Consider the following 22,845-nt stretch of genomic DNA (forward strand, 5'->3'; position numbering starts at 1 on the left):
AATGAAACATGTTAATGGTGATGAAATAATGTACAAATTGTGATTCTCTGTAAAAATGTGTTCACTCATTTTTTTTATTTTTATACGTGTTAAATACAGCTCATATGTGTTTTTAATTTATATATTTGTTAGACAAGTAAATGATCAAGAGCTTATTTGACCTTTTCAACAAAGATCCAGGCCATGAGGGCAAGGGTAAATATTCATTTTTATTTTATTAGCCTTTGATTTCTGGGAAAGTCTGACTGGAGAGAAAGTAAGTCTACTATCAGGTAGAGATCGATAAACATACAAAACATAAATGCCTTAAAAACTAATATTATTGACCTACACACTGCTGTGTTGGTCGAAAATACTTGTTTTTAAAGTCTGACTGGGCTAAGCCTTTTTTCAGCCGAGGCCCTTGGGAAAAGCTCCATTACAGTCAATTAGCATCAGCTAACAAGATATACTGCACAACACTAAGCTTATTATGTTTTTTAACAGCTGATTACTATGTTAAGTACAGCATACTATATTTGCAGCATGCTATAAAGTCATACACATCTAAAGAATATTCACCATTATTTTACACTTTAAGTATAAAGTTACACTGAAATGGTAATACTCAGACAGTAGATGAGACATATGCAAGTTTTATGCAATCAGTTATTCACTTGAGATATTTGAGCAGATGGAAAAGTGTATGGATTTTGTAATTCCCTAATTTGGCTGCATAAGGAGTGGACTTTAATTAACAGTGACAGTACAACAGCAGGATTGCTCTGTTGATTGGTATGGTATTACTGGGCTTTTAAAATGTATGTAGGAAAAGCTTAGAGTAAGAAAGGGCTTAGTAATGGGGTTGTTAAAACTACAGAACCATTTTGTTGATATATATGTTTTGAAAGTAGTTTTAAATAGTAGATGAGATGACACATTTCTATTTGTTGGGATAGAGTTCAAAAGTTTTGCAACATACCCAGAGTATCTGTAGTCACCATTATGTTTTATAGATTTTTGAATAAGTGTTAGTTCAGTGGACACAGGGGGTGGCATGGGGGTGAGAACCAGTTTAATAATTGACTGGTGGAAGAGCATCTGTCTGGGTAGTATTGGATACCATGGGCAGTCTTAATAGGTAGCTCAAGCCAGTTAAGTGACTGCAATACAAGATAGTGATGTGTTTGGTTAATCTGGTTATTTGCTAACTTTGCAATCTTATTATGTGATTGTCCAGTCTGGCTAACTGAGAGGGACTGTAGGTTACTCAAAATCAACAAAGCACACAGGAGACTAGGGAGTAGATAACTTTGCTCTGTGGGTTTACTTGCATGGGCAGATGGAAATGGTTTGATTCTATAAAGAAGTCATTTTTTTAAACGACATATTAGATATGTTGATCAAATCTTAAATGATGGGCAATTATTATAACCAATAATTTTATGTGTTGTACTAGCTCAATTCTAACATTATCTATTAAAAATATTTTAGTCACAATAGTTTAATTGCTGGATTGCAGGTGAAAATACCATTAGCTTAGTTTTCCTTGGATTTAGGAGTAGGTCAGATTATTAAAGCCATCTTTCATTTTTTGAAAAGACTGCTGTAGGTCATCTTGAAGTTATTTGACTGAAGACTCTGTACTGATTAATGCTACATTGTCTGCATATTAGATTATATTTGCTGGGAGAGAAGCTGTAAACATTTTATTTATAAATATAGAGTATGAGAGTAATGAGAGTATGAGTATGAGAGTAATGAGAGTATGAGTATGAGAGTAATGAGAGTATGAGAATGAGTATGAGAGTAATGAGAGTATGAGTATGAGTATGAGTATGAGAGCAATGAGAGTATGAGTATGAGAGTAATGAGAGTATGAGTATGAGAGTAATGAGAGTATGAGTATGAGTATGAGAGTAATGGTTCTAGTACCAAACATTTTGTCAAACCTAATGCTGTTTCCTGAGGAGATGACAGCTCATCTACTCAGCATACACACTGTGTTCAGTGGCCAGAGCCAGATTATTGTCAAATGAGGCCACAGGTGGGGTAAAGGACAACCCCCCCCCCCCGCAGCCATTCTAGTGCTCCATTACTTGGCAGTCTCTCCTCAGTTACCATAAACACTGTTCAAACCTGGAAGTCTACATACCCATTTTATTATTTACTTTCACGATTATTACAGAGATTTGGATTTCATTTAAAACTTTTATTTCAAATTTTACATAAAAAACATAGACAGTCATTTGTTTTCAAAACAAAAGACTATCACATTGAAAACAGGCTTAGCATAAGAAACTGTAAACTTCACTTCCCCTGAAACTTACTTTTAGTGAAAATACATTTGGCAATGCATTAAACTACAACAGCCATGCAGGGATTCTTACTCAAATCACATATAATAAAGTACTAATTAGCTTCTCTGTGAAGGGTAAGGAAATTCAAGGGAAAAAATTATAACGCATTTGCCTGTGACACTGAGAACAGAGTGCTTAAGTCTAAATTGTAGTGCAGATGGTCTCCAAGTGTTATTTAGTGGTTCAAGGCACATTTTAACATGGAACATATATTGTTTTATATAGAGTTCATAGATTAGTACTAGGCTAACTGCCCTTCCAAGACATTTTAAGCCTAGCCAATTATCCCCAGTGAGATTCAAACCCTGTACTTTGCGTTTGTAAGGCAAACACTTTAACCATTAGGCCACCCTCCCAACCTTGTCACCATTCTTGTGTAAATGTGTGCACACTTTGTTGTTTTAAACTAGCACACTTTTAAACCAGTGCACTTATCTATATGATTCGTTAGGAACAAGGAAATGTAAGAAAAATTCAGAATGCATGGGGTTAAGTCTAACTTAAGCATTTAAATGCAGTTAAGAAGCTGAGCTTGATTATAGGTCAAACACACATCATATGACAAGTTTGAACTGTTATAAAAGTAGCTTTGTACTTTAAATCTGTTTATTCTGATGAAGTTATGTATAGTACTTGAACAAAAGCGCTTCAATAAATTTGTGGACACTACTATTCTTCAATGAAACCTTCCTGTTATTTGTTTGTGAGTTTGCAGTTTCAGAGTTTTACATCTGTAGACTTGAAAAATTCCCTACATTGTACTCTGTCAGAAATACTGGGTGAACAAATTGGTATAACTAAGGAAATTATTTTTTGAGCTGGGTTACAGGATCTGAATTGCCTAGATATGATAAGGCTTTGTTAAGTTTAATACTGGTGTCTATCAAAAAAGCAATTACTAAAGATGGAAATCAAAGTCTAAACTAACTGTATTTGAAGTAGTGAATACTGTAACCAAGATAAAAGAACAGGAAGTGGGATCTTCAGAAAAAGGGTAGGAGCAAATTACATAGAAAAATGGAAATAGTGGGAACAGTACAATCAGAATAATGTGTTGGAGGAGGAATGAGGTTTAAGGGAAGGCACACATTGATCAATTTATGTAATGTTGGATTGATGATGATTGTATAAAAGAATATATGTGATATATAAAGTTGTAACTATGAACATGGTAATGCATGGTTTATTTTCTTTTCTATAAATGCATGTTTGCCTATGTCTTAAGTGATCAATAAAGTTAAAAAATTATAAAAATGTAAAAAAATGAGTTATGGACAAATCAAAAATAAGGGGCCAGATCTGGGGACAATTTTTAAATATTACTCTAATTCATTTATAAAATCTGTTCTATTAATTTTTTATTTTTTGAACAATAAAGGTATGACATTCAAATCCTGGCATCACTGATTTACCCGAACAAAAGTATGAGAGACAAAGCAAAAACATGTAGCAAAATAAGGGACATTCTGCTAAATTCTGAACAATTTAGAAGCATGTACAATTTGGGCTGCTACATTTTAACAGAACTGAGACTTACAAAAGAGGCCAGACTTGGAATAACGGGACTGAAGTAAATGTGCATGGAAAACAGTAAAAATGAAATCTGACATATTTGAACAATGGACTTTACAAACTGGGCCCACTAAAATGAAAGCAAAAAAAGATATTTGAATTGGTGAAAATAAAGTTTACCAAATCATATTCACAAAACCATAGTGGTAATTGAAAATTGTGTCTGTAGGTGTCCCTGAAAAGGAACCATTTTGTCCAGTGAGCTTACCCAGTCCGACAAATAGGCAAAATAAAAAAAAAAAAATCTCCTGACCTCCCATTGAGAAAATGGACAGCCCAACAATTCCCCCCAACTATGTATAATTAACTCTGAGGTCATATCTGAACAATCCTACCTTGGTTTGTGATTTATTGATCTTTACTGTTAAAAAGAAGTGTGACTGCAAGCAAACTTGTATTGTCAGAACAACTTTACTGTACTTACTTTAGTATTTAGCTGTACATAGCTTGTGTAATTTTTTGTCATAGAAGTTGATTTAAGTTCTCTTTGAATTCTGTGGTTACTGTTTTTGGTTATTCTTTTCTTTTACAGTATTTTATTCATCTGAAGCTGAATATGGATTCTTTAAATGAGTATGCAATTAATCATTTGCTAATGCACAAATATCTTGTACAGTGTAATAAATGCTATGCATATTCAAAGTAACAGCTGATAACATTGGTGATCTGTGTTCCTTGTGTCAAAAGTTGGATGATTTGCTTACCATTGTTAGAAGCAAATCTCAACTTAATGATGATGGCTGCACTTGTGCAACTGGCATGGCTTGGAGAACTGTTGTATCATATACTAATGACTGGACTGATGAATTAAATAATGTTAAGCATAGAACAAATAGAACACATTTAGGAAATGATGCATCTGTTGTCTGCAAATATCATTCAACCCCTACGAAACAAGACGATGCCCCTGACAACTCTGGAATTCTGGATGCAAGTATTCAGCAATCTGAGGATCTAGTTTGTCTAGAAGGAAAAAAGAAAGAAAGGAAGAAGTTCACAACAAATAACAAGAAAGAAAAATAAACTGATTAATGACCGTAAAGGAAAGAGAATACTTTGTAAAAAGGACACTGCTTTGTTATGTAAGACACAGGTTACAGGGAATGATAATATTTTTCTGTCTAAAAACCTTCAGTCTGTAGAAAAAAGCATAATTTTTCCAAAACAGAAGGTAGGAAAAAAGAGGCAAGGAGTAGGTGAAAAGGAAGATATCAAAACTAAACGTGGAAGGATTGAAGATCATTACTGTAAGAAAAAAGAAGGGAAAGACAGATGTTGACTACAAGGCTCAAGCTGTGGATTTACAATACCAGCTGGATTAGAACTTAATACACAATGAAAACAGTGGAATTAATAAGACTAATAGTGATGAAGATCTATCCTTCGTAACAATTGATAGAGCAGATGTTACTGTATTAGAAGCTAAAGATTCTTCACAGCTGGCCAGCAAAGATATTCTTGTAATTGGAGATTCAGTTATTAGAGGAACTGATACTTAATATTTGCAGAGAAGATAATGAACATCGAGTACTGTTATGCTTGCCAGAAGCAAAAATAGAAGATGTGAGACAAGGCTTGGAATGCCTTAATGTAAAGAAGCCCGGATCCATTTTTATTCATGTTGGTAGAAATAACGTCATCTGTAAGGATTCTCTGACTTTTAGTAGGGGAACTGACAGCCCTCTTAGATAGTATAACTTGCACTGGTGTTAGGACTTATTTTTTCACAAATCACCAATAGAAAGGATTGTAAGATTAATGTGAATGAAAAGACTTTTTCAGTAAATACCTACATGGAGAAAATGTTGTGTTTTAAAAAATGGAAATGTGTAGAGCACCCAAGCCAAATTTTGGGCACACGTGTTCAGACAGGATGGTGTGCATTTGTCAAGATCAGGGAAGAGAATTTTTGCAGCAGATATTTTGCAATATTTGACAAACACTAGGCAGGATTTTTGCCAGGTCGAAAATTTAACAGTTAACAGATAGCAACATTTGATGCATCTCTGACGGTTGTTAATGCTAGGAGCATTAATAATAAAGTTTTTTATTGGAAAATTTGTTACGTTCCCACAAGACTGATGTTGTTATTGTTTGTGAAACATGATTAAAGAGCAATGACTGGAAACCAGGTCTGTCAGGGTATACATGTTTTTATTCTAACAAACATTCTGACATAAAATCAGGTGGAGGTGTTATAATAGAGATTAAAGATAGTTATTAGGCCTGTGATTATTACATGTTCAATGATAACACCAATACAATAGACTGTAACTGTGAAAAATAAAGACAACCCTGGAACACATAACAATTGCTGGAGTGTATAAACCACCTAAGTCAAGTGCAGATGACCTAGAGGAATTCATACATTTCTTGGATGAAACACAGGAAGGAGGAATGATATTTGCTGGGGACATAAATTTACCAGAAACTGACTGTAATAATATTGATTCAACAAGATTAGTAAGGAAATTATTCACAATGTATATTCAGTAACAACAATTGCTTCAGATTGTAAAAAAACCTACCAGGGGACTGAACATACTAGACACTGATTGTGTAACTAAATAAATTACTGTTACTTCAAGTCAAGTTTTACCACCAATGATGTACAGTGATCATGGGGTTATAAAGGTTAATTTGTTGCTAGATAATTCTGCCAAACTGAAATCTAAGCCAATGCACAGAAGGTTAATTACAGATTATGTGGAAGCAAAACAGTCAATATCTAAAACTAACTGGAGTGAGATGTTCAGTGAAAAAACTGCAGATGGAATGTGGAAAGTTTTGAAAGAGAAATTGTTTGAGTGCAAAAAATCAAAAAAAAAAAATGTTTAACATCAGGATCTAAGCATACAACATCAGCTGGTATATTTCCATAAGAACAAGATATCTGATTAAAGTGAGAGACACAAAATATAAGAAATGGAAGAGAGGTCAAACTACAACTTTGAAAACTGAAATAAACTGGACAAACAGACTAAGCACAGTGTGAGACAAGATCAAGAACATTTTGAAGAAAATGTATATAAAGATATTGAACATAACAGGAAACCTTCTTATAGATACATAAGATGTGGAAGGATTAAAAACACACAAATTGATAAACTATGTGCAGATTATAAAATTTATTCTCAAACACAACAGATTATAGATATAGCTACAAAATTTTATGCAAAACAGTTTGGCTCCACAAAAGGGGTGATAAGTTGTCCTAGTGACAACCAGGTAACCCCAGATATTGGAATCAAATTAGATTATATTGAAAAAGAACTGCGCAAACTGGATCCAAACAAAGCACAGGGAGGAGACAGAATTAGTAACAATGACCTGAGAACACTTCAGCAGGAACTTATGGTACCATTGTATCTATTATTCACTAGGGCATATAAATATGGGGACATTCCTCAAGATTGGAGACATGCGATTACTAAGCCTGTCTTTAAGGGAAAGGGGAGTAGGACAAACCCAGAATCATATAGACCCTTAAGTCCATTTTTATGTTGTGAAAAAATAATGGAGAAGGTAATATTGGATATGTTATTGCCAGAACTGGATACGGTGGGACTCAAAACCATATATCAGCATTCATATGTTGAAAATAGATCTAGTATCACCTGTAACATGATGTTCTATAACAATATAATAACAGCTATGAATGAAAAATTGTGCTGTGATGTAATTTATATAGATTTAACTTCAGCATTTGACAGTGTCATACACAAAACACTGATCAACAAATTAGTAAAACTAGGCATTGATGTACTCTTGATAAGATGGATAGCTGCATGGCTTACAAATAGGACATGGCAAGTATCATACAGCAACTGGACAGATGATATATTTGCTTACAGTCAGGGTGTCCTACAGGGCTCTGTCCTAGGCCCTTACTTGTTTAGATTGTATCTTTCAGACCTAACTTTTTCATCTGAGGTGTTCTACAGTCTATATGCAGAGAACCTGAAATTGGGCAAACTGATTACATGTGTTACAGATAAGGCATGTCTGCAAAATAACTTGACTAAATTGACCATTTGAGCACAGGAGAATAATATGCTGAAAAATACATCAAAAACTAAGCATATGAGATTCGGGAGACATACATTGAAAGGTGAATATTTAATACTGCACACAGCGATTGAAACTGTAGACTCATTTAAGGACCTGGGTGTATGGGTAGATTCAGCTATGAGTTTTTCTAATCATATCAACCAATTAATGATAGTTATAGAACTATAGGTTGTATAAAAAGATTTATTGAGATGAAGTCATTGTTTGTTAGTTACATTAGACCCAAACTTGAGTATAGAATAACAATATGGAAACCTTATAAGAAAACAAGCATGTGAAAACTGGAAAGAGTACGGCAGAAATATACCAAGAGCGTCTGTAGATGTGAAAATTTAAGTTATTATGAAAGACTAAAATATCGGAACTTATACAGTGTCTCTTGTAGATATCTAAGAGGAGATCCTATTCATGTATATAAGGCATTCAGAGACAACTACCTCTAGGAATATTTGGGGTTATCAAAAAGTACTACAGAGTCAACAGACAACCTATGTAGAAAATTGTATAGGAATAAGAAGTGTACTGTTCTCTGACAGAGTAGCTGATGCTTGGAACAGACTACCAAATGACATTAAAGCAAGTACTAGTTTAAATATTTTTAAGAACAACATGGGCGCTTATTATGGGAACAAGTGTTTTGGTATATTAGCAAGCAAGAAGGGCATTAATGCCCACGCTTGAGATATTTGTATGTATGTGTGTATGTATAGTACCTCTCAGTAGGTAATACTCTGATGAGGGATGATTTAAACTGTGCACGTCACAGCTTTAGCATTGAGGGAATTTACTTAGATGAAATCCATGGCTCTGTGCCATCATGCCTCATTTAGAAACACTTGAATTGCTGACCTGAACATAAAGTATTCTTTCTCAGGGAGTACTTTTTGCATGCATAATGCCCCATGGTGGTAACAAGTGCAGGAGCTGGCTTGGTCTAATATATATGTGAAATCTTTCATGATGCAGAAGAGTCTGAGGAGTGACAATGATTCTGGACCTTTATGACATGGAATTAAAGTATATATAATATAGATGAAAATTCAGAATTAAGTCCTATACAGAATATAAAACTTAATCTCCTTTATTAGGAAATTATGTGTATGTTCTTTGAGCAAAATATTTTAAGGTAGGTTTGAGTGTTGACATAAACCACAGAATCATAACACAATAGCAAAGAGGATCATAAACATCAGAAGAATATGTGAGGTGGGGAAGTGATGGTAGAAGCAAAAGGGATCACCTTAAATGGCAGACTAGCTGCTAATCATAGCAGTCTTCCTGCCCTGACAATGTTACTGCTTTCTACTTTCTGTGCAGACATCCACATATGCGCTGCCTAGGTCCGACAGCATGAGCAGTATTGACAGATTCACGCTGATGACATAATGTTCTGCTCATCTGGATTTCCTTTATCAGACAGTTCACTTGTTCCCACACAAGCAGCATGGGGTTATTGCATGGCATGAATGTATAAAACTAACAGGGTTCTGTCAGCATATTTCCTCTTATAAGCCAAGCAGACAAAGTTCCCATAGCATTTCAAATTCTTCTTTCAACAGATGCTGCACTTGTCACCATCTGTTCATGTAGTAAAATAACCTTGGCTACCCCTAAAATGTGAAAAGGAACTTCACTGCTTTCATTTCTTACTTTTACATGTTGTATGGCACAACACCACCATCCATTAAGCATTGCTACCATATATTCCCAAGTTCTGTCACATTATGAGTAATTCACTCACCCTAACTTATGTGTTCCCCATTACATACACCCCACATCTAATATTACTTCCTTAAAACATTACTGAGTAAGATTGCCTATCATGTTATAGTTTTATCGTATATTTTCCATTAAACGTACCTTAAATAAGTTTTTCTGCATGTGGTCTGTGATGTAGCTAATCTGAGAATGCAGTGTAACTTTGACACTTTGTAATAAATACAAAACAATGTGTTGTCTTCATAGTTTATTTTATACCATATAAAGCAGGTCTGACATAAAGCCTGGAAAAAGACCTCCAACCAAAAACAGACAACACTGCACAAATTTATAGAATATCAGTGTGCAAACAGTCTGTAATCACAAAACCAAATATGACAAATCTAAACAAACCACACTCCCACAGACAATTCTGGTATGGAGTGAAATAACATCTCTGGGAGAGTTCCTCCAAAGGAATTTTCCCCACAAGGACACATTACCTGTCATGGCAGTATCCTCACACCTAATTTCCTGAAATAATTCTTCAACATTCCTTCCTCTCCTTCTAAACTACAGCCTGGGTCCCCCGAGTACCTTCCCTGTTCTACTTTACTAACTATCACCATCAAGCAAATTGCTCCATTACTTGAACAAATCCCAAAAAACTCTACCTTTGAGCTAGATAACTTGTACACTTGGTTCCTTTATCACTGTACAGACTACACTGTCACCCACCCCAAAACATATCTTTAACCTTAGACTCACGACCCTCACCATGGCCACAATCAGGAAAAATCAGGAAGTCAGCCTTCTTCAGACCTATTCCCAAAGATTCAAAACCCTTCTCTACCAGCAACTACAGGCACATCTCCATTCTTTATAATATTGGTAAAATACTTGGAAAAACTGATTTGTAACCAACTTTCCCCATAGCTAGAAAAATATAATTTGCTCTCCAACAAACAGCATGGCTTCTGGACAGGAAGGAGCACACTGATTGTAATTTGAACTCTAACAGATGACATATTCACTAAATAGATAAAAAATCTTACAGGTTCTATTTTCATTTGCCTGACTTGAGCCTTTGATAAGGAGGACCACTCAGTATTACTAGCCCACCTCCTGGACATTGGCATCTGCAATGAAATACAGTGATTGAAAGCCTTGCTGACTTACATATCCTTTATAGTGAAGATGGCTCCTCTCTGCCACAAACTGTCTATATTTATTCAGGTATACCGCAGGGATCAATACTTTCCTCTGTACTCTCCTCCATTTTTATGAAGGAATTACTACTGCCCTACCCCAGTTACAAATACTCTTCTGTGCCAACGACATGACAATCTGCATATCTAACCCAGAATAGCAGATAAATTCCAAACCCAAGCACAAACTTGACCTTCAGGACCTAAATCACTGGCACACCTCCAAAAAGCTCCTCCTTAACCCCCCCATAAACAATGCTATGCTATGCTCTTTGTTACTAAGAAAAGACTTCAAAGCTTCTAGCTCATTCAGGCTTTTGGAACAGTACAACAGCCTTATCAACAGCACCCCTACTTCATTCAGACACCTAGGCATGTGGCTCAACCAGTCTCTCAACCTTCTGGAGCACAATCAAATTCTTATATCTTGTACCTCCTTTTCTGGGCTCCAAAAAATGACTCTGTTGCTTTCATCAATAGCTTGAACAGACATTGAGAAAGGTGTCCTGCTTGCAGTACTTAAGTATGGCTTGGCCATGTTTGCTCCTTTCTCTAACAAAACACCTCAGCACTCTAGACCTTATCTAATAAAGTAAGTCATGGCATCAATAATTCCCTCCAACTCCAGCACCATTGCTTTACTTTATCCACAGCAAACTGGCTCCCAGTACAAGCAAGATCCATCCTTATTCTCGGCTCCCAACTGTCCAAATTATTCTACCAAGCTGCCCCTTCACCACTTTAATAAAACTAATTGCTACCACCCCAACCTACGACCTCAAAAACCCGGGTACAGCATGCCCTAGTCTTCCAACTCCGTCTACTAAATTACACAGCTTTGACTCTAGTTTTTTTGTATTTGCTCCAAAACTGTGGCAATTTCTTCCTTACTGTCTCACTGTGCATACCACCTATGCTACATTATGCCCCAGCTCAGAGAGTACCTGCTTGAAGGATACAAATGCAAGTGTCAGAATGCAGGACATATCAACACTACTTTGTACCAAGTTAGTTTTTTCTCACCCCACCCATTTTCACCACTGCTCTGTTGATTGCCACTATGTTTATGCTTCTCCTTCTTTATGCTCACTGTCATCTTATAACATTTACCTTCCTCAGTCCATATGTCTCTTTGATCTCTGTATCTTTGTCATTACTTATTCCTTCCTTGGTTCATAGTATCTTCTTTTTGTGATGGGTTTATATTATCTTTGTGTTCCGCTGTTGGTTGTAATTGTCATATTTTTGTTGCTAATATTTTAAATGTAACCCAAGCTGAGCTTGTGATTGGTCATGCTTTGATCAGTGCTCTTCTAAAAAAACAAAACCAAAATAAATGCATACATGCAAGTGTATTACAATATGGTTTCTGGGATCAGCACACCTATGCATTAAAGGTTCATAGGTTGGTACTAGGCTATCGGCCCTAGGGCCTGTACAAGCCTAGCCATAACAACTCCTTGGATATTTCTTCCCACAATATTTACTTCCCTGGACCCCTGTCCAGCAGCGCGACTGATGTGATCCTTGGGGTGAACTTCCGATCTCCCATCCAATTGTCAAGGTTCCTTTTGAAGAGGGCCAAAGAGGCGCTCTGCTTGACATGTATGGGCAGTCTATTCCAGAGTCTGTGGAGTCTCTGGGTCAGGAACCTATCCCTCCAGCATGTTTTGATTATTGTGATGACAAGGTTTAGATCCCTGGAGCATGTGGCTCTGAGGGATTGGGATTTCTTTAAGTGTAGCATGTCCAATAGCTCTGGGTTGGACATGGCCTTGTATGTTAAGCAGAGATCACCTCTGAGTAGATGATATGCAACAAAGTATAGCCGGAGTTTTTTTAGACGGTCAGCATAGGGCATCTGCTTTAGGCCTGTGATTCTTTTAGTGAAGTATTTCTGCGGCTTTTCCAGTTGTTGCAGATGTCTTGAGAGGTACATACCAAATGGGGTGTTGCATTCTATAATGGGTCTAATGAGAGATGAGTACAGTGGAACAATGACCTCTTTTTTTTCTGGATGAAAAGCCCTTAGTGATGAGGTGTGCCACATGGAAGGATTTCCTGACTGTTTTGGCGATGTGGTTATCGAAGGTGAGACCACTGTCCACCTGTGTCCCTAAATCTCTTATCACACTTTCGGTGTTTAGTGTACTGCCACCTACATGGTAATTCACAGGTACATGTTTTTTCCCAAAGGGGATAAGTATACATTTATTGCCATTGAGCTTGAACCCATGGCTCTGGCACCAAGTATCTGCTTCTGTAAGGCCCTTTTGTAGAATATCCACATCATTTGGGGATTCAATAATGGCTCCCAGTTTGCAGTCATCTGTGAACTCTGTTAGACAGAGTCCCTTAGTGTTGGCCTGTACTTCAGAGAAGTAGATGCCAAACAAGAGGGGTGCCAGGACTGAACCCTGAGGTATTCCACTTGTCACTTGTCTGGAGCTGGATATGGTGTCAACTACTTTTACAGTGTGGGTTCTGTCAGTAAGCCAGTTGGCAACCCATCGAGTGACATAGGGATTAATGCCCAGTTTAATATCTTTATCTATGATTCCAGAGTGGGGGATGGTGTCGAAGGCATTGGCGAGGTCCAGATAGGTTGTGTGGACCACCTTACCCTCATCCACAGCTCTGGAGACTGATTCAAAGAAGTCAATCAGGTTCAGGAGACAAGATCAGCCCTTCACGAACCCAAACTGGGTGGGGTCCAGTGTTTGAAGGTTGCCAATGTCTTGGTTTATAAGTTCCATAATAATATGTTCCATGGCCTTGCAGATCAGGCTCATCAGACTGATGGGGCAGTAGTTCCCAGGATACAAGGTGGATCCCCCCTTGTGGAGTGGGATAACTGTAGCTGTGCACCACTCAGTGGGCATGGAGCCTGAGGTGAGGCTATGAGTAAACATGACACTTAGGTGAGGTGCCAGTTCATTTTGTAGTTCATGTAGTACACAGCCCGGGATGTCATCTGGTCCCATGGATGCTGTATCCTTAGCTTTGGATAGTGCGTTTTTTTACCTGTGTGTCCATTATTACTGGAATTTGGCAATCTTTTGGTATTGAGATGGGCCCTTTAGGGGGTGAGAGGGGGGTGAAGTTGGCACTGAATTGATCTGCCAGGATATTGGCAATATCCTTGGGATCACTATATTTAATTCCATTCTGTTGTAGCTCAGAGCAGATCTGAGCATTGCCATTTAGATTCTTGACATAGCTATAGAATGCCATGTGGTTGTCTTTGGAATCTTTGGCAATTTTATTTTCATAACTAGCTTTGAAAGATTTGATGAGGGATCTCAGCTTCTTACTGAGGCTGGTAAGGGAGTTTTTTTTGCATCCTGTTGGCAATGACTAGGTCTAGGATATTGGAGCCCCTGATGGGACTATGGATTAGCTGATCCAGGGCATTGGAATTTATGAATTCCAAGAACCGTTGGGCAAAGGTGTTGGTACATGAATAGTTTTCCTAGTTAATGGCAGGGTAGTTGAACTCACCCAGTATTAGGGTGTTTGGTTGTATCTTAATGTTTTCCAGTACATTTAGAAAGGTGTAGTGAAAATCTCGGAGCATGGTGGGGGATCTGTAGCAAGCTACAACTTTGATTGCAGTCTTACTTAGTGTTAGTTGCACCTGGAGAGTTTCAGATGCATTGTGTTGGGCAACTAGCCTGGTAGTGTGAATATCCTTGGTGAATATGGACACTCCTCCACCTTTAGTGTTAAGGTCCTGGTTTGATGGCCGAAAAGTGTGGTAAGAGTTGTAGCCTGGTATTGCAGGGGTGCTCTCTATAGCCTTGAACCGGGTTTCAGTTACAGCACAGATATCGATGTTCTCCATTTTTAGGAGTGCCTCGAGAGAGTGCATTTTGAGGTTTAGATTAAATAAATGCAGTCAGACTAGGAGATACACTCAGCTGAGCAATAACAACAAATACTCAGTTGTATTCATCCCATAATCAGAGCACAAAGTGCAGTGGGAATATTTAGTGATGGACATTTACGTGCTATTGGTGCAAATGCAAATCAGGTTGAAATGAAATACTGAAACAGGCTCTCAGATGTTCCATCAAACAGAAGTGTGACTTATTGAATGATTACCTGCAAAGTTTTTAATATCAGTCCTTTAGATAAGTGCTGAAGTAAATAAAAAATTGAAATCAATACAGTTAAACCTATTGCCATGTTAACTATAAGCACTGTATGTTTGATGCCTTTCTTAGGAAAGGTGACTGAAGGTAATGTGATATTATCATAGTGGTGGAAATGTAATAAAACTGATGAAACTGATATAACAAAGGTACAATAAAGTTCAGTAACAACCTGAGAGCTCCCATAGAAAAGATGTTAATTAATGACCACTTGGCAGACAAGCAGCTCTTGGGCCAAGCATGGTAAATTGCACAACTGTGTGCAACCATGAACAGCTTTGCCATATAGGCAAACTGAAACTGTTGACCTGAGGTAGAGAACAATGTCTAACAGACTACAGGAAAATGTAAAGCAGGAATATGAAAATTTGAAATACCTACTAGGAAGCAGGAACAAGCAAAGAAAAGACATGAAAAGACATGAAACAGGATTATAACGTGGTTAGAGGGAGAGAGGAAAAGGCAGATAAGAGAAGCAGGCAGACAAAGGTATGCAAAGCACTCACAGATTCAGTTAAGATCAGCAGCCATCACCCATAACATTGAGAATAATGGAAAAAAACAAAGAAAGCAATGCCAATCAGATAATAAAGTACAGGGAGTATCGAAACAACATGTAGATGTTTCAGACATTTGAGACACAAAAAGCAAGGGTATATAAAGATGTCTGAAGTCATGCCAAGAATGGGTGACTGATTACTATTGTATGAGAAAAGACTTGCGCCTCACCGGGAATCATGAATTTCATCTCTCTGCTTATGCATTGTAGGTGACCTGCATTACAATACACAACTGGTATTGTCACACTCTGGCACATTCATAGCATTTATACCAGCAACAATATGCTTTGTCTAGAAGTTTGTGTCAGGGTGAAGACATCATTAACACTTCTTACAAGAGACAAGGCACCTGTAGCAATATACAGTTGCAAAATATGCAACATCTCTGGCAGTTGCCCTGTATTTATATTTTGTGCATCTAGGAGGATAGAATTCAGGTTAAAATGTACTATATGGAACATTTACATTGTTGCAAATTTCTTATGAAGGTCTTGAGGGTTAATGTTGTGAAGAACTTGTTCATGAGGTTCTTAACTACTAGGCAAGCTGCCATTGTAGGCTATTTTAAGCCTAGCCAGTTTCTCTTTCAAATGTGAGAATCGAACCCTGTACCTAGTGACTGTGAGGTAAACACCTTAAACATTATATTTGTTAGAAAAACAAAGGCTGAGGGAACGTATTTAGCTCATTCAGTACATTATCACTTTTTATTAAATGGGTAGATTTAGTGATTATTGTCTTTCAACTTGACCTTTTTGGGCATTATTTAGTAGAAACCCTCAATGACCAAGTAGCTAGACACAAGGATAGTCCAGTACAGAAAAAGATTATTCAGACTTTTAAAATAACAGTTATTAACTTAGTGTAAGTAGTAATATTAATAAATAAATAAAGCTCTGCTGAATTCTCCAATTATAGGCCAATAGCTATACTCTCTCCACTTGCAAAGATTATGGAAAAATGTATTCATAGACAACTCATGCACCACCTAATCCAGAATCACCTTATGGCAGACACTCAGCATGGCTTCTGTTCTCATCACAGCACTACTTCAGCCCTCCTAGCCTTTACCAACACCATAAACCGTAATCGCAACAATAATTATATATAATCAGCCCTCTTCTTGGATCTTTTCAAGGCATTCGATATGGTTGATCACAAACTTTTAATCCACACCCTGCAAACATTCTGTCTAGATACTAGAGCCCTTCAGTGGTTTCAATCCTAGCTGAATGATTGACAGCAGGCTGTCCTCTGGCAGAACAAACTCTCTAACCTTCTACCTAACACCCTTGGAGTACCACAAGGCTTTATACTAGGACCCTTGCTGTTCTCCATCTTCATTAACGACCTTTATACTGTCATCCCAAAAGTCAGCTGTATCCAATATGCTGATGACTCTACTCTGATTTGCTCAGCCACATCTCCAGTAGAGTTATGGTCAGCTACCTAGTCCACCTTTAATACAATAGAAAACTGGCTTTCTGAACATCGTCTGATCCTAAATCCCAAAAAAACTAAAATGCTGTTATTTTCACCAACACGTAGGTCTACCCTCTTTCACCTTTACCATAAAATCAAATGATGGCACAATAATCTCCCCTGATCCCTCTACAAAACTATTAGGTGTCATCATAGACAATAATCTAAAATTTGACCTACATGTTAACCAAACTATCAAAACCATCAATAAAAAACTAGGGTCACTTTACAGAATAAAAGCCTTCCTAACCTCTCCAGCTAAAATTGCCATAGCTCGCTCTCACCTTCTTTCAACCCTTCTGTATGCATCCCCTCTACTCTCAAATTTAAGCAAGACTGTCCTTAATATAACCAACTGATTATGGCCTATAAAATCCTCTATAATCCGGACAATACTCCTGCACTTAAAAATATTATCACCCCTATAACAATCCTAGACCACTTCAATCCTCTAACAAACTACTAATTCAGACTAGCAAAATTAATAACACAGCCGGTGATTCTCTCTTTGCAAACTCTGTAAGTAGATCCTAGAACTCTCTTCCAGCTATTACCTTACTTTCCACCTCAGGTCAATTTAAAGCTAGACTCAAACAACATTTGTCACTTAACTGACTATGTCAATGTATCAAGCCTGGCTAACTCTCTCTAGACTGTGTAAAAATCTGCTAACCAGTTTACTTTGTAATTTAATTTAATCCTGACTTGCGCTCAGGATTAACTGTAACCTGTGGAACTTGTTTAACTTGCTTACTTATGTAATCTCTGTAAATAGTCTGTTTGTAATATGTAATGCTAGTATTATGTAATGCTGTATCTGCTTACCCTTGGAGCTTTGCTCCCCGGGCCTCCGCTGAAAATGGACATGCATCCAGTCGGACTATCTCGGTCAACAAATGTAAAATAAAAAAATAAATAAAATAAATAAATCCTACATATTTATAAAGTCTGCTTTAAAAGAAGAGTGAAATACAAAGGAAAGGAACTAATAACTACTAGTTAAAAACAGGCCAGTATTCATAGTCATTTGTGAAATGTGGTAGGGGTATCCCTAATGTTTGTGAATGAGAGTAGCTACGGCAAGATTCACAGAGGCCATTTACGCTAATGTGCTATGCCCCAAGTATAATGACATGTAAATGAGAAATTAACTACTGAAACAGTCCAATATCTACGTGGTACGCACACCTGCTGTTAAGAGTTGCTGTGTCTCTGATATCTACTTTCAAACCACAGATTTGTCCCCAGCAATCCCTTCAGTAGTTTATCCAAGTAAGTACAAGCATTAAAATTATATCATTGCCCCACTGAACCGTTCAGTAGTTTAACTATGTATGTACAAGCACCTAAATGACAATTTTCCCAAATATACCTTCAGTAGTTTAACCATGTATGTGCAAAAACTACAACAGCAATCTTCCCACCATTCCTATCAGTAGTTTAACCATGTATGCACAAGTACAAAAATAACAATTTCCTCAGTGAACCCTTCAGTAGTTTGTCCAAGTATGCACAAGCACTTCACTGACTCTCAGATGAATCATTTCCTCCAGTGATACCTTCCATAATTTGACCACATGTGCACAAGCACAAAAATACAATAAAACTGACATTTCTTGAAGTAAAGTGAATAATTCTACCTCCTTTTAAAAAGTATGGCAGTGCATACTCATTTTTCCCTCCACTCAGCTAATTGATTTGCCACTTAACTCCTGTATTCTCATTTTGTATCAAGATGTAGCCTTTTTACCTTTACCTCTATGAATCATAGTAATATGCAAATGTGTAATACCTTTTGCTGGAGGAAGATGTGTTTACCAAAACACCTCTGCACTTCTGTAGTCTGTCTGAATGACCTTATTTACATAAGGATGCAGTTTCACTCTTTGTGGATTATCACTACAAACATATGTAGCTGGGGACTATGAACACCAGCCATACCGTAAATCTAGGCCTCAAGAACTTTGCCAAAAATCTTCCATTTTATATTCGCAACTTCATATTATCCCACCCTCCTCCCCAACAAATGCACATATCTCTCCTAATTTTACTTTTACGCACTTTATAAATAAAGGCATTGCTATCATTTATTGCCCCCAAAAACTATAAGAATTTTTTTCATAAAAAATTGTTTTAGATGTAATCACTTCCTTAAGCAAGTTATACTTAAATGCATCTGTTGGGTATTACCTAATTTGTAAAGTCCTTGTGGTATTTAAAAGCAATAACATTTGTAAGTTATGCTCAGAAAAAAATAATGTATTCAGTTAAACTGATTATGTCTGGCTAAGTCTTTGGGAGTCTATTGTTAAACCTGAATTGGTGATTAACTATACACTACAGTATTAGAATATTTACAATAGTTTTATTTAACATTTGTCGCACTGAGGACAAACATACATAGTTAAGTAGTGAAGCAAATAGCAGAGTGGTACACTAGAAGGGCATGAGACAGAGTCAAACTGCCAACTAAACACAAGCCATTAGAAGACAAAATGCCGCACAGTGATACAGCAGAGTCAGGCTGGGAAGGTAAGTTTGTCAGGGACAACAGGTTGGCTTGTACGCTGTAGCTTAATATGAAATGGTCCTTATCCCAGCTGCCTGAGCATTGCAGCACAAGGTAGTAAGTGTTCATGTCTTGTTGCTCAGTCCTTATAGGGTCACAGGTTCAAAGGTAAATACAAGGCTACCAGTCTGCAGACTACTACAAACCTAGCCAATAACTAGAGGTCAGAATCAAACCCTGTACCTTGTAACTGTGAAGTAAGGACTCTACCGATTATGCACACACACACACACACACACACACACACACACACACACACACACACACACACACACACAAAAAAAAAACTGATACCACTAAATAAGAACACATTGCTCCTACTGTGTGTGTGTGTGTGTGTGTGTGTGTGTGTGTGTGTGTGTGAGTGTGTGCTGCAAGAACTTCTTAGAGTGCGAGATGGATATTCCACCTCATTTTACTGATTACCATTTATCTGAGGTGCAGTGAACACAAAGTGAGAAAAATAAAGTTAGGGAGGTTTTTGCTGGATGAAGCCTTTGCATGGGGAGTACCAGTGGACTTTCTCCCTTGCAATGATACCTTTTTTAATTGTTTAACTTTATAGTTCATTTGCTTGAAAACTGTATAGGCTTAAGTACATGTGTTAAGAGTATCTATCTATCTATCTATACACACACACACACACACACACACACACACACACACACACACACACACACACACACACACACACACCAAGCTGTCAGTTTCCAAGCTATAGTTACCACGGTATTGTATCAGGATGACTCAGTAGCACAGAGGGTAGTGTTACTTGACATTAAGGGGTTTTCTGGTTCAATTCTTGGCTGGGGTGCCATGTGTGAAGAGTTCGCATTTCCTCCCTGTGTTCTGGTGGATTTTCTCTGAGTACTTCAGTTTCCTCTCATTTCCCAAAGACATGTGATAGGCAGTTTGGCGAATCTAAACTGTCCCTAGGCATACATTTTTACAATATAGAAGAAGGCCAAGCAATCTACATATGTTCCTTCCTGCTTGCCCTGTAAACTCTATGCATAGCAGTGGCTGTTGATGGGATCGCTAGAGGAGCGAAACACACCTTGTCATCATGGATGAGTGCCATATTGAACATTGTGTAAATGCTGTGTACCCTGTGATGAAGGATATACACAACAACAACACAACAACTGAGGGAAAAATAAGAATGTTTGATAAAATAAAAAGTAAGTAAGAAAAATAAAAAGTAAGTAAGAGAGAAAGACAAAGGGCAGTCATGGCTGAGATGTAAACTAAGTATAAAGAAACAACAGCACAATATACTGTCCCTGCTGCAGTTAGTCAGTGGTCATTCTGTGAAGAAATAACAATAATATGAAAGGAAGAATGAGGAAGTAATAATTGCATGAGGGGAAGTAATGCCACACACCCAGTGGTTAATAAATCAAGGTGAAGATACTGGTATGGCAAATGTGTGTAATGTATTAATGTATTACTGTTTACGTAACTATCTCCTGCATCTTGAAGTGAGTGAGTGAAGTTTGTGCCACATTTACCTGAAGTGAATATGTCAAAGGAAAGAGTCCAAGAGTCATATTTACATTAAGTTCTCTACTACACCCTCAGAATTGCATGAAGGGACTTTCAAATTCCTTAAGTAATTAATCCATCAAAGAAGCATGCGGACACCAGCTTGATTCTACAGAAAGGCTGCATTTCACTTCTGCCACTCTGCCCTGATTAATTAACAGTTTGCTGAGAGCTTTTGTTTGCTGCTTGTGAATCTTAGTGATTGACACCTATCTGCTTACCTGTGAGTATGCCTTAGACTCACGCTGCATTTTCCAATATTTACAATATAATGCAATACCATGTCTCTTTATTTTCATTTGTGGGCACTGTCATGTTTTACTGATGTGTGGGTGATACAGTGTGGCAGTAGTTATGCTAACTGCAGCTTTTGGTTCTCTTGTTCAATCCCAAGTTAGGGTGTCTTCTGTACATTGTCTGCACATCCTCCATGTGTCCATGCCACTTTTTGCTGAGTACTCCAGTTTCCACCACGTCCCAAAAATATGCTTTAGTGAACTGGTGATCATTTAAATTGCTCACAGATGTATATCAGTTGTAGAAGTGTGTGTGTGTGTGTGTGTGTGTGTGTGTGTGTGTGTGTGTGTGTGTGTGTGTGTGTGTATGTGTGTGTGCACATCCTACGAAGGGCTGGCATGGCTTCCATGATTAATTCTCTGCCTTATGCCCACTGATTTCCTGAAAAGGATCCAGTTTCCCTGTGACCCCTGATTAGGATAAAGAAGATATCAGACAGTGGTTGAAAGCAGTTTTGCTACTGGCACAAGCTGTGTAGGTGTACAGAGCCCATCGGGATCAGTTCACTGACCTAATGAACAAACAATGAATAATTAAACAAAAGGCATACTTATTGTTACTCCTTATTGGATTTTTACTACAATGTGCTACCACAGTGCTTCCTTCACTAATCATGCACAATGATTTATGAGAAATGTGAAGAATAGTTTGAAAGTATGGAAAAAAAGAAAAAAAAGTTGAGAAATAACCACTGACAGGACAAACAAATAAAATACATTTTTAAAGCTTAAATGTACTGCTTGGTTGTGGGAGAGGCCAAGGGCCTGTCCTTCAAGTTTTTCTAGCTTTGAAAGAAAGCATTTTCTTTCAATTGAGATTATTTTTGTGACAGTTGTTATGGCATCTGTCATTTGTCATTGTGCTACACCTAAATTTTAGCAAATCTATCTTTGAGTAGTACCCAATCTCCTGTACTTTAGTTATAATTTCATACCAAAAAAATAACTTTGCTTGCCTCTGTGAACACATGCTGCAATGTTGGTCTCCATAACACCTGGGTGATAGAAAATAACTACAAAATATGTAAATATGATGGACTCACCAGAATTAAGAGTTGCTGCCTGAAGGTAAAATATGTAGGCAACAAAGTCAGCCTTGTTGATATTAAGATGCATACTCATTTTACACCTAAGGTATAAACATCTGATTTATATCACAAATATAAAAGCTAAGAAACAATGTCAGAAACACTAGCAGAATGAAAATGTAAATATGAAATACTGAATACTAAAATCAGATCACTCACACACGCACACACACACACTCACGCACACAAGCACACACGCACGCACACACACACACACACACACACACACACACACACACACACACGCATACCTCTCAACTGTT

The 22,845-nt window shown here is 37.4% G+C and overlaps 1 protein-coding gene across 1 annotated transcript in view; it reads right to left on the minus strand.

Annotated features, from left to right (window-relative positions):
• IL17RC (interleukin 17 receptor C) overlaps positions 1-22,845 on the minus strand; it is a 564,676-nt gene that overhangs the window by 536,280 nt on the left and 5,551 nt on the right. The gene's annotated exons all lie outside the window — the stretch shown is intronic.

Source organism: Protopterus annectens, chromosome 7.part0, assembly GCF_019279795.1.
Source record: "Protopterus annectens isolate FY-2018-M chromosome 7.part0, PAN1.0, whole genome shotgun sequence".
Classification (NCBI taxonomy): Eukaryota; Metazoa; Chordata; order Ceratodontiformes; family Protopteridae; genus Protopterus; species Protopterus annectens.